General features: G+C 37.5%; 1 long non-coding RNA gene across 1 annotated transcript in view; it reads left to right on the top strand.

The window, feature by feature from the left end:
• The window catches only part of LOC117801589, an 84,386-nt gene extending 72,835 nt beyond the window's left edge, over window positions 1-11,551 (top strand). Inside the window, exon 7 of the long non-coding RNA XR_004624299.1 lies at window positions 11,402-11,551. This is a non-coding gene — a long non-coding RNA (uncharacterized LOC117801589). The remainder of the gene's footprint in view (window positions 1-11,401) is intronic.
• The last annotated feature ends 896 nt before the right edge of the window (window positions 11,552-12,447 follow it).

The following is a 12,447-nucleotide window of genomic DNA, read 5'->3' as shown; positions in this document are numbered from 1 at the left end:
TGTTAAGAACATTGACAATTGATAGCCACACCCAAATGAACTGTAGAGACAACTGATCAGTAAAAGATAATTAGTCTAAGGTTTAAAGCTAACCACTCTGGGAAAAGAAATTTTCTTATTTACATTTAAAAGGCAAACACAGACGTGCACAGAGAAAGCAGGAATGAAAAATAAGGAAGACCTGGAGGTTTTAAAAGTATATTAACAACTTGTTTGAATTGCCACAGCTGTAGCTGACAACAGAATGCGGCATATATTTTGATCAACAGGAGACTACATATTTTCACATTAAAATAACCAAGGGGCAATCTCTCTTCAAGTCTACGAAGCTTTATACTGAGAAGAAGTGCTTATCCTAGAACAGGTGTATGGATGACATACTCAGAGACATTCTCTTGACTGATTGATTTTTGTTTATAAACCATGTCTAAACCCTCTACCTTGAGGGTAGATTAATACACAGCTCCTGAATCATTCTTCAGGCAGCCACTTCCAAGTGTACTGCTTCTGTAGACTGGAGGTTAGAGAAACCTAATTTTTCACCTGTTACCTCCTAGAGTTCCAACTACTAAAAGATACACCCAAGGGTCTAAGCAAGGAATCACACTGTAACAGGAACCATGTTTTCTTATAAAGCTGGAGTAGAAAATAAGCTCTACCTCCCAACCCAAGTTCAACTTACTCTCCAGTGGCGGCCACAGAAGTCTGAGATAACCACAAGCCTTCCAGACAGAAGGGTTCAAGTAGGTTAGGCCTAATCCAAATGTGGTTTCCTGTTTGATAACTGGAAGTAGCACGTTCTGCTCAAGAGCATGCTGGTGTGGTGTGGCAGGGTGGGGAAAAGAGGGGAGTGGGGGAGAAAGAGATAACAATAAAAATAGAAAGAAGCCGGAGACATTAAGAAAGGGAGAAAAAGTCTTCCATTCCTGAATGAATGACAAAGATGGAGAGGGAGACTAGAATTTTACCCAGGATAGATCCTTATGGGATTGGAGAGGAAGTTTCATAATAAACATCAGGGAATAGGATTTTCCAAAGTGAAAGTTCCAAAATTCAGACCACTTTCTTCTTGAAAGAAGGAAGACATTGTTCTAGAAAAATATTTATTGAGAATTTAGTAGTAACACTTGTGGAACAGTTACTTACATTGCAGTAATATATATTAATGACAGCAGATTACACTTCCATTTCTGTACCTAATCGAAAGGGAACTGCTTTCACAAATGCAAGAAATTAGGATTCCAGCCAGTCCTCCCCCTTTCAGACCACATCACACAAGGTGCTNTTCCAGCCAGTCCTCCCCCTTTCAGACCACATCACACAAGGTGCTGAAAGCTCTTCGAGAGAAGCAGAGACTGGAAATCTGAAAACATAATTTGAAGAAGGGAGTAGTAACTGAGTAATTTACTACTTCCAATTACAATTAAAGTACTTAGCAAAGTAAAAGCAACACCCTGTGCTCCCCAATGATTAGCCACATTGCATAGCTGTTAGTTCTTTGACATTTTTATTAGGAGATCCACAAAATATTGTTACTCCGGATATGACAACTTCAAGTAGAACCAGCTGAGAAAACAAAAAGCTACCACCATAGCATCATCCAAGCTGATCCTTCCAATGTGCAAACTGTCACTAGAGGCTGGAATGAGTTAGGGAAGGGGGGCCCACCACTAACTGTGTCCCTCCTAAAATGCATTCTTGGCCTAGGCTTTAGTAAAACCACAGTGAAGAGTTAAAAGTTGCTGCTAGCACCACGGAACCATTTCCTTGAATGTTACTACAATCTACCTCTTAGTGATGTTACTGATCCATTTGGAGGTATATTGGGAAATTCCTTTACACCAAATCCACCATCTTTTCTTTTGTCATCTGATACTTGCTAAAACTATGTGATGAACAATCAATACAATTTGGTGGATAGAAAGAGATATAAAGGATATTCTGTGTTATAACATGTGTCTGTAGAAGAAAAGACCTCTCATGGTATAAGTTACCTAAAGAAAATTTAACTATTATTTAGGCAGATGGATCAAGATTGTGAAAATGAGAATTGAAGGGTTCGCCTCTCAGATGCCAAAGACAGCACTCTCTTAAATGTTCTTTCAGAACCTGTAGGACAAACCATATGGGAATCCATGTGTTATTACCAACTATGCAGGAGTTTCCTTATGATTGTGCATCTCTAGGCTACACTTACAAAAGGATTGCTCACCATCTCTGTTATCAATTTTCACATTTAAATTAAAGGGATATACAGAAAGGTATTTCTAGATGGATGCAATGCCTCCAAACTCTTGTTTATCTTAGTTCCTGGATGAAGGCAAACTCACATAATCCAAGTCACAACAGAACTTTCACGAACCTTAACACCCAAGAGGCAAACATCAGAAAAGTCCAAGCCACATAGAAAAGTCTGAGCATACCTAGAAGAAAATAATTGTATTGCACTTAGGAAAGGAAAATGCTCACTCAAAAACACCATTATAGAATAATTCTATCAATAATCAATGTTGTATAGGCAGTGTTTGATAGCTTGAGCTTGAAAATCAGAATGCTAGAGTTTAAACCCAAGCTCTACGTTATATGCATAGTCTTCAGCTAATATCTGTTTTTGGTTCTCGTCTCTCTAAAATGGGAATAAACAATGAACCTAAAAGAGTGGTAGTACGGATTACAAGACAGAATCCATGACCTAACTATTGAAGTATACAGTCACATTTGGAAGCTGAATGAACTGATGACACAACTATCTTCTTGTCAAGATTACAGGCTAATCAATGGAAGGAACCATACCTTATTTAATTCTGCACCCCAGGGCCAAGCATCATATCTATAGAGTATAGTCAGCACTCTATAGAAGTTTTCTAAAATGAATGAATGATGTATTTATACAATTATATGCAAGTATAGGTGACAAAGTACAATGAACTCAATGAAAATGTAAAGAAACCAAACTTATTTTATTTTTCCATATTAATATCATAGGAGCAATCCAGGTTTTTACTTTTTATGTAATATGGTTAATTTCACCTATACAGAAATTTGAAGAGAAATATAGTCACTCAAACTTTCTAGGTGAGCCATCTGATCCCAAGAGTGACTGTGGTAAACTGAAAAAAATGGCTTCTCAAAGACATATTTACTTCCTAATCCCTGGAACCTATGAATATTATGTGAAAATACAGTAACTATTACTTTATATGGCAAAAGATGTGATTAAATTAAGGCTCTTAAGATAAGGAATTTATCCTGGATTATCCAGGTGGGCCCTAAACGCCAACACAAGTATCCTTATGAGAGAGGCATAGACGCAGATAAATACACCAAAGAAGGTGGCAACATAAAGACGAAGTTGAGATTGGAGTGATACAGCCACAAGCCAGGAAACGGTGGGCATCTACCAGAAGCTAGAAAAGGCAGGACTGGGTTCTTCCCCGGAGACCCTGTATGGGGTAAGGCTCTGACAACACCTTGGTTTCTGACTTTTGGTTTCCAGAACTATGACAGAATAGATTTCTGTGATTTTAAGCCACCAAGATGGTTATATTTTGCTATGCCAGTCCCAAGAAACTAACACACACACACACACACACACACACACACACACACACACAAAGTCCCTGGGCTTGTGCTTATAGAAATGGCTTTAAAAATACTTCCTTTATATCTGATATGGATAAAAGAGATTCTGCAGGACTTGAGTGTTCCTGAAATGCTAAGAGCTGAGAAGTGCTAGAAAATAAAGACTATCGTTCATCCCCATCCTGTTCAACTCTAGGGAAATTAGTATGGAGATTTGTCCATGGTCTACATGCAGAGCTCAGGAATAAAGGAAAGGAAAAAAAAAAACACAATGAGTTTTTAAGGAATTGAAAGTTATTTTTTGTTAGGATTTTATAGAGGCATGGAAAAAAAATCTGGAACTGATTTTCTTAGAATGGTTCTTACCACTTAACGGAATCACTGGTAGAGATTTTTTAAATTACAAATTTATTGAATTAGACTCTCTGGGAAATGGAGCCTAGACTTTTGTGGTTCCAGAGGCAGGATGTCAGGTAAAAGAATAGGAGCTCTTCTCTGACTGTTAAAAATAATTATTTTTATGTACCCTTAGCTATAGAAAGTCAACTCTAAAAGTAAGTGCCTTTAAGAAATAGAATGGACAAAGAAAAACTGTATCATTAAATTTCAGTGACATGTCATCTGTTTTTACTTGAAAACCAGGTTCAGGTATAGAATATTCTATTAGTCATCTAAAACAAAGCTATGTGTCTCATTAATTCCCCTTTTAGCCCTCTATAATATAACTTCCTAAACAGAGAACTAAGAAATCTTTTATGGTTAACTAAGAAAAATAGAAATGTCCTTAATTTATCACAAAGCCTCCTATCTATGACCAAACTAAATAAAAACCTCATTTTCCTTTTATTCATGATTACAAATGTGAGTGAAAAGTTCTTTTGTTCATTGCCATGTTCTATTTCAAATCAATGGATATGCCATTGAGATTCTTTGTCTTTGTTGGTATTCTCACTGTTCAGCTCTAGCAATGAATTGAACAATTTAACAAGTATCTTGAGAAAATTTTCATTTACTAAGCAACTGCCTTATGCACAGTAATCTTGCACCATAACTATGAGCTTGGGCTTTGAAATCAGATAGAACTGGGTTCAAATCCTGGCCTATTTGATAGCCATAGGATATTGGGCAAGTTGATAAGATATTTAAACCTTAGTTTCTTCTCCAAAAAATAAGATTATTAATTCTCCTTTATTAAAGTATCATGGGTATAAAGCATCTAATACAGAGTAAGCACTCAGTCGATTTACCTTCATGTTCTTGTTAGAAGCTAAAGAAACAGAAGTCTAGTTATCCACCCAAGAGGCTAGTGGTAAAAATCTGGCAACCACCAGATGACTATTAGATATGTGCTGCAAGCACATATCCAGGCTGAGGATATCATTATTAGTGTCCAAGACAGGGCTGTTTGAAGAACGAGGTCACAGAATTACCCAGAATGCAAGTGAGGTTAGGAATCAGACTCCATAGGATACAAAATTAGCCCCCAGTTCTGCTGCCTTCTGGAGACCCAGCAAGACCATCTCAAAATGAAACAGGGTTTTTGAGCATAACTGGCTACTTGAGACAAACAAACCCATCTTGTTTATAGAATGAATCACCATTTGGAACTAGTTGATCTCTTAATCTGTAAGCATGAATCATAAAAGTCATTTGTAACAATAGTGAAATCAAGAAAGGATTAAAACTCAAGAAGTTCTCTCATGAACACACACACACACGAGTGTATGTGTGTGTGTGTGTGTGTGTTCTTTCTTAATAATAAAAACTACCTTTCCTAATTTGAACATATCCATTTCCATGTCAGAGAAGAAAATATCATTACCCATCAGGTAGTAACATGAATACATCTTTGGGAATTTCCTTGAACTATACTACAACTTTCCTTTCCTTGTAAATCTTTATTTTCTCAGGATCATCTCCTTTTAATTGAGATCTAAACTGTGTTAGCTAATGTGATGACGTGAGAGAGTACACAGTTCAAACTCCAGATTCATGCTCCTCTGCAAAGTACAAAATCTTCTAAATAACAAACACCCACAGGAGGGTGTAGCCAAATGTGTTATGGGCTTCATTTGCCAAGGCAGAGGATTTGGCTAGCTGCTGCTTACCACTTTCTTCCTTCTTCTTCCAGACACCACTCACTTCCCTTTTCCTCTATGTCTATATGGCCCCTTCTCCTTCACTGGTGCCCAGGACAAAGGCCACCATGGTCCATATATCCCGTGTGGAGACGACCATAGTCAACTGTAGCAACTATAGTCTCCTTTTACTGGACTTCTCAAATCACTCTGAGAAAAAGATGATTTCAAAGCCAGCCACACGGGCCTTGCCTGATACAGAATTTTTCTCTTGATTATCACGTAAATTCTAAAAAAGAAGGAAATATATTGGTGCTAGGTTGTATACAATCTGTGCCATTGAAAATTTAGTTCTCTGGGTGGGTGTCTATTTTGCAAATTTGTTGAAAATCACAGAAGATCAATGAAGAAGACCAAGAAGAAAACTGGTCAGTGACCAAAAATGTTGAAAAAGAGCCCAATGTTTTAGAGACAAACAAAAATCATAACAAGGGAAGCCATTTACAATACGAAATATGAAAGATTTAATTGAATTTAGAAGGGAGTTCTAATTATGCTTTTTAGTAATATAAGTAACATAAGGGTTATCTGACAAAACTACTTGGTAATTTTTTATTAATTCTGTACCTACACAACATCTTCAGACTTCAAATATATATATATATATATATATATACATATATATATATGTTAAATTATAGCATCTCCTAAATTTTTATCATACTGTCAGTTATTCACCTGCAGATAGGTCTCAAAATAAAAGATAAGCTATGCTATTCCATCGCCCTCATTAGAGATAAATACACCTATTATAAGCATGAATTTTTTGCTTAATAATCAATGTGATAAAAGGCAAAGTCTTTCCAAAGCTGTGATCAGACATCATGGCTCCATGCTTACCTCTCTGCTGTCACCTCCCATTGTTCTCCTAACTTGCTCTGCTCACTTCACTCCACACACATTTGCTTCCTGGTTGCTCCTTGGTTACACTAAACACTCTGTTACTTCAGTGCTTCCTTACTTGTTCTTCCCTCTCCCTGAGCCAGTTTCCCCCAGATATCTGTGTGTCTTGCTCCTTCACCTCCCCCAGGTCTTGACCCAAACATCGTCTTGTTGGTGACCTGATTATCCTACATAAAACTGCTACACACCTTCCCGATATTTCCCATTTCCTCTGCTCCAATTCATCTCTCTGACCCTTATGGTCTGTAAGTACAGTGACATCAGAGATTTCTATTTTCAGAGATTTTTATGTTTTGCTTACTAGTATATCCTCAGCGCTCAGAATAATTTCGGCACATTGGTAGGCATCAAAAAATATTTCTTGAATGAAGCAATTTGCCTAGTTGTATTTTTAAATTCAGTTGTTATCATAAAATATTTGAGTTATTCTTGCTCTTAAATGACATGTAGGTTCAATATTGAAACTCAAGAACTGCATTCAAAGAATTCAGAGCAGAGCATGTCAGGCCTTTACAAGTAGAGGTTAGATCTAAGAACAAATTCCAGGAGGCTCTGCTGTTCCAATAAAGATGAGGGTTACATGAATCAGAAGCAACACCAGAACAGGCCTGCAGAGTGACAATCCAGGGTCTGATGGTCAAAATATAACACACTTGCACTGTATTACTGTAGGTCAGCAACGTGGGGTGGTGGAAAGGAGGCTGGACTGGGAGGTAGGGGACCTGGGTTCTCCCTCTGATAAGATGTGAGATTTGGGGCCAAATGCTTCAACTCTCCAGCCCTCAGGTCCCTCTGTAAGAAAACAGGTCTCCTGGATAAGTGATTTTCAAACTGTCTCCCAAAATAGCTAACTGTTCTCCCCCCATCCCACCCCAGCCCCAAGTGAAATATAAAGTATTATTGCACTACTGAAAATGTAGTGAAGTGAAGCTGTTTAAGGGAATTGTGGGCAAAGTGAACTGATGCCCTGACTTTCCCTCCTCCCTTCCCTTTATCACTGGGGACACTAAGACACTTTCATGAAGTCCCTGGAGAATATGGGAACATAGTTCGGAAATCCTGGCTTGGAAGTCACCTCATCATTGTAAATGTCTTCTTCTAAACTACAAATAGTATTAACTGAACAGGGAAAGAAAATATGCTTACTATAAAAGCAAGCTTATGCAAAGATCAGAAATATTCATCTGTCACTTTTTAAGCTGTATTACCTCCTACAAGCTCTAGCTACCACACTGCTGCACTGGTACATTTTCTTGTGACTTAGTGGTCTAAGTTGGTGAAAGACGGTCCATGAACTTGAAGAGCAAAACCCTTTTTTAGGGTGCTGTCACTTACTATGCATCATTGTCTAGCATTCTTAACATTCCTATGTTTTGGTTTTTTCATGTGCACAGACAATATCTACCTCATACAGTTGCTTTGAAAATTCAATGATATGATTTCTGAGAATTTAGAGTAGGAACTGACTCATAGTAAGTGCTCAAAAACTTATTATTTTCATTGGCATTATTACTAATAAAAATATATTATGCTATTATGGGAATTATCACAACACCCATTACTCCCACATGGCATTGAAGAAGCTAGAAAAAGTTACTTACTGAACTCAAAGTTTGGCTAATTATGGCCCCAAAATAAGGTAAGACTTTTCTTAAAATAGCAAAGAACAAAAGTCAAATAAGGCTTTCCATTGCCAATAAGTAATTCTGAATATCACTTCTTAAAAAATCTTTATTAATATACTAGATTCAGATAGCTATTTGGATTATTATTTTCAAATTTTATTAAATATTAAGTATTTTTTGAAATACTGGGCAATATGATTTCATAACTACAACTCACAAAATCCTCCCAAATTCGCTCTGTAGACAAAAAAAGACCATAAAGCTAAGAAAAATAGACACAGAACCTTTTTGTCTTGCTTACTAAAGTCTAAAGCTTTGAAGTCAAGCTATATGAAATCATTCTGCATATGCAATGCTACTTCAGATCTCTTGTTATTTAAATCAACAAAGCTATAGGCATTTATTGCACCATTTTATTTTTTTTTAAGTTTTTTTATTATATTATGTTAGTCACAATACAGTACATCCCAGGTTTCCGATGTAAAGTTCCATGATTCATTCGTTGCGTATAACACCCAGTGCACCATGCAATACGTGCCCTCCTTACTACCCATCACCGGTCTATCCCATTCCCCCAACCCCCTCCCCTCTGAGGCCCTCAGATTGTTTCTCATAGTCCATAGTCTCTCACGCTTCATTCCCCCTTCTGATTACCCCCCCCTTCTTTATCCCTTTCTTCCTCTACCGATCTTCCTAGTTCTTATGTTCCATAGATTAGAGAAATCATATAATTGTCTTTCTCTGCTTGACTTATTTTACTTAGCATTATGTCCTCCAGTGTCATCCATGTTGCAGCAAATGTTGAGAACTTGTTCTTTCTGATAGCTGAGTAATATTCCATTGTATATATGGACCGCAACTTCTTAATCCAGTCATCTGTTGAAGGGCATCTTGGTTCCTTCCACGATTTAGCTATTGTGGACAATGCTGCTATGAACGTTGGGGTGCATATGCCCCTTCTCTTCACTACGTCTGTATCTTTGGGGTAAATACCCAGTAGTGCAATTGCTGGATCATAGGGTAGCTCAATTTTTAACTTTTTAACGGACCTCCACACTGTTTTCCAGAGTGGCTGTACCAACTTGCATTCCCACCAACAATGTAGGAGGGATCCCCTTTCTCCACATCCTCTCCAACAATTGCTGTTTCCTGCCTTGTTGATTTTTGCCATTCTAACTGGCGTAAGGTGGTATCTCAGTGTGGTTTTGATTTGAATTTCCCTGATGGCTAATGATTTTGAACATTTTTTCATGTGTCTGTTAGCCATTTGTATGTCTTCATTGGAAAAGTGTCTGTTCATATCTTCTGCCCATTTTTTTATTTGTTTATTTATTTCTTGTGTATTGAGTTTGAGAAGTTCTTTGTAGATCTTGGATACCAGTCTTTTATCTGTAGTGTCATTTGCAAATATCTTCTCCCATTCCATGGGCTTCCTTTTTAGTTTTTTGGACTGTTTCCTTGGCTGTGCAGAAGCTTTTTATCTTGATGAAGTCCCATAAGTTCATTTTATCTTTTGTTTCTCTTGCCTTTGGAGATGTGTCATGAAAAAGGTTACTTTGGCCGATGTCTTATAGATTGCTGCCTATGTTCTCCTCTAGAATTTTGATGGATTCCTGTCTCACATCGAGGTCTTTCATCCATTTGGAGTTTATTTTTGTGTATGGTGTGAGAGAGTGGTCAAGTTTCATTCTTCTGAATGTAGCTGTCCAATTTTCCCAGCACCATTTATTGAAGATCAGACTGTCTTTTTTCCACTGGATGTTTTTTTGCTTTATCAAAGATTAGTTGCCCAAAGAGCTGAGGGTCCATTTCTGGGTTCTCTATTCTGTTTCATTGGTCTATGTGTCTGTTTCTGTGCCAATACCATGCTGTCTTTGTGATCACAGCTTTGTAGTACAGCTGGAAATCAGGCATTGTGATGCCCCCAGCTTTGTTTTTCCTTTTCAACAGTTACTTCAGTTCTCTTGTTATTTAAATCAACAAAGCTATAGGCATTTATTGCACCATTTTAAATTACTTCCGAGTATCAAAAAAAAAAAAAACCCATATTAAATTATCAGGTATGTAACCTAAAAACTACTTGAAGGTGAACTCCTATAGGGAAAGCCCTCTGCTGTATTCATTTTGTAATTCTTCAAGATCCAGTTTACCAACTGACATGAAATTTGAACAAGCCCTGACGGGAGATTGGTGGTTTCCAGGAAGGGCCTCTAAGTAGCCTCAGAATGTGATATTTGTTTTGTAATTTCCCACACTCCAAAGTCCTTGGCTTCATGGTTCAGAAATCTGATTTTGTACGTATAGTAAGAAAGGTTTATCTATTAAGCCATCTTAGATGAATCAGGCTCATAAGAGATGAATGTACAAAACTAGGGTGCTTAAGTGTACATCCACTGTATTATAGCAATCATGGATCCAGACAACCAGGTCAGCAAGACTAGCATATTCTTTCTTTCTAGTCCAACTGGAAAATTAGATAGAAACCTAAACTCTAATCAGAGGGTTGCTTTGAATGCACAGAAATTAATTGTGTAATCCAAATATGTGCCATGCAGAGGTTACTTTACATGGAGAGATTGAGTGGTTGCACAAGTTTACACAGTGCTTGGGTGACAGAACCCTGATTAGAGTCCACATCTGTTTGTCTCCAAAGACTATGCTCTGTGTTAATGAATGTGAGACTGCATTTGATGTCATGAGAGATTAAAAAAAAAAAAAAAGAAGCATGTTGCCATCAGAGTGACTATAATCTCACTGTGAAGCCAATGTTAATATTTATTGTAACTCCCAGAAAATAATATAAAGCAATACATAATTGATGCCTAAGGCCCAGATGGTAATGATGGTAAGAAAAAGTACACTGAATCCAGAAGAGAATGGAAGTGCCCACATTCCTAAACAAAATTGTTTACATGATGATTATCTGGAAGATGTGGTTTCTATATCTTATTTCACATCCATATGGTCAGTAGTCATGGAATCATTATTCCTTTATTTTTTATCTCTTTGTCACTAATAACTCTATAGCTCTCCTTTTATTATTGCCTGGAAGAAAATATGGCCATTTTTTTCCAGTTATGAGTTAAATTCCTTTTTATCCCTGTGAATTGAAGTACTTCTTTACTCATCTTGTTTTATTCCTCTTTATTCCAGTTTCAGGAGTGCTGGGTGGCTTAGTTGGTTAAATGTCTGCCTTCAGCTGAGGCCATGATCCCAAGAGTCCTGCAATGAGTCCTGCATCAGGCTCCCTGCTCAGTAGGGAGCCTGCTTCTGCCCCTCCCCCTAGCTCGTGTGTACTCTCTCTCTCTCTGCGCTCTCTCTCAAATAAATAAAAAATCTTTTAAAAAATCAGTTTCAGAACTCTTCATAATCTCCTTATTTGGGTATTTCACTGTTGTTTTGATGGATCCAAAAATAGGTAATGCCCTCATAGGATTACATAGAGTATGGAGCAAGATCTCAAATGGCCAGAATGCCAGCAAGAGGGTAATTAATACCAAGGAAGAGTTACTTAAAAAGAGCAATGTGTATGAAATCTTTAACATATTCCATGTTCATATATGTATTATATACAGGTGATCTCATTTAATCTCCATATTAAAAGATAATATTATCTTTATTTTACAGATTAAAAAAGAAAACACAAGGCTCAGAGAAGATATGCAATCTGATCAAAGTAATAACAGTGGTAATAGGCAGAATTATGGTTTGAATTTAGGTCTGTCTGAACCGATAACTGTAACGCCTCTCCAAGGGGATATCTTAGAGGGCAACAGAGGGGCAGATGCAGAGGTGGGGACCACCGAGACATCATAAATCAAATGTGATTTGGTACAGGCCTTGCAGAAAGTGTCGAAAGGTCATAGAGGATAATAAGAGCATTATCACCAAGGCATCTTCCGGGAAAAGCCATGAGTTCATTTCACTTGTGTCAGCCAATGGGAAGAGAAGAGATCAGAGAGTTAAGCTCTGGCTAACTTATGCTTTCATTATCGGGCTAAGACATTGTTATTCTTAATGCAAGAATAATTATATGCTCATAATGACATTTTTGGACAGTTACTGTAACAGTGGTGCAGTACAAGCTATTTTGAAGGCAGGAGAGATGGGGGCAGGCAGGTAGTTGAGTTCACAATATTTCTGGCAAGAGAAGGTGAAAGTCTAAATTAAGGTGATGACAGGGACTGCAAGTGACAGCA

This window comes from Ailuropoda melanoleuca, chromosome 3, assembly GCF_002007445.2.
Source record: "Ailuropoda melanoleuca isolate Jingjing chromosome 3, ASM200744v2, whole genome shotgun sequence".
Lineage (NCBI taxonomy): Eukaryota > Metazoa > Chordata > Mammalia > Carnivora > Ursidae > Ailuropoda > Ailuropoda melanoleuca.
This window is presented reverse-complemented; position numbering and strand designations above follow the sequence as displayed.